Genomic DNA, 840 nt, shown 5'->3' with positions numbered 1-840 from the left:
GTCTATCAAGCCACAGGACTTTTCCGTTTTCCACGGGTTCCCCTCCCCCCAGCAACCAGGCCCGGGTTAGTGGTTACCTGCTGGTTTAAAAATTCTTCGCGGGAAGAAAATGACTGTCAGCTCCCACCGCGCTGCAGGATGCTTTCCCCTGGTCCAGCCAGGGCCAGCACTCGGCTGCGGGCCTCGGACAGCGCTACCGGGGCGGCGGCGCAGGGGTCCGGGGCCTCTTATCGGCGTCCAGTCCCGGGCTGGGGAGGCGGACAGGCGGGCTCGCTCCGCGCTGGCTCCAGCTGCCGGCCCTCGCAGCTCCCGCGCCGCTACAGTCAGCGGAAGCTCGGCGAGTCTGGGCGGCTCGCTCTTGGTTTCGTTTTCCCGACGGACTCCGCCTTCCTTCGGCCGCCCCGGCCCCTCCCGCACGGGTCCGCACAGGCCCCGCGATCGCCTGAAACCCGCGTCAGGCCTCCACCTGGAGTCCGCGCGCGGACGTCCAGGGCCTTGCAGCCCCCACCCCGGCTGCTGGGACTGTCGCCGGCCCCGGTGCGGGGCAGGGTCCTCCGGGAGATGGGGAGGGCATTGAGGTCTCCGAGGCCCGCAACGTGGCAGGCCCTCTGCCGTAAATGCTCCCCTTGCCTCTTCAACGCCAGCATTTGGGGTGGGGTGAGCTGACTTATTTGCAAAGACCCTGATGCTGGCAAAGATTGAGGGCAGTAGGAAAAGGGGATGACAGAGGAGGAGATGGTTGAATGGCATCACCGACTCAATGGACATGGGTTTGGGTGGGCTCCAGGAGTTGGTGATGGACAGGGAGGCCTGGCGTGCTGCGGTCCACGGGGTCGCAGA

General features: G+C 66.5%; 1 protein-coding gene across 1 annotated transcript in view; it reads right to left on the bottom strand.

Annotated features, from left to right (window-relative positions):
* Nucleotides 1–340, bottom strand: part of EIF2AK2 (eukaryotic translation initiation factor 2-alpha kinase 2) — a 30575-nt gene extending 30235 nt beyond the window's left edge. The window contains exon 1 of the mRNA XM_010838606.1: nucleotides 78–340. The gene's annotated coding sequence lies outside the window, so the exon portion shown is untranslated. The remainder of the gene's footprint in view (nucleotides 1–77) is intronic.
* Nucleotides 341–840: the final 500 nt, after the last annotated feature.

Source organism: Bison bison, unplaced genomic scaffold, assembly GCF_000754665.1.
Source record: "Bison bison bison isolate TAMUID 2011002044 unplaced genomic scaffold, Bison_UMD1.0 scf7180017864100, whole genome shotgun sequence".
Lineage (NCBI taxonomy): Eukaryota > Metazoa > Chordata > Mammalia > Artiodactyla > Bovidae > Bison > Bison bison.
This window is presented reverse-complemented; position numbering and strand designations above follow the sequence as displayed.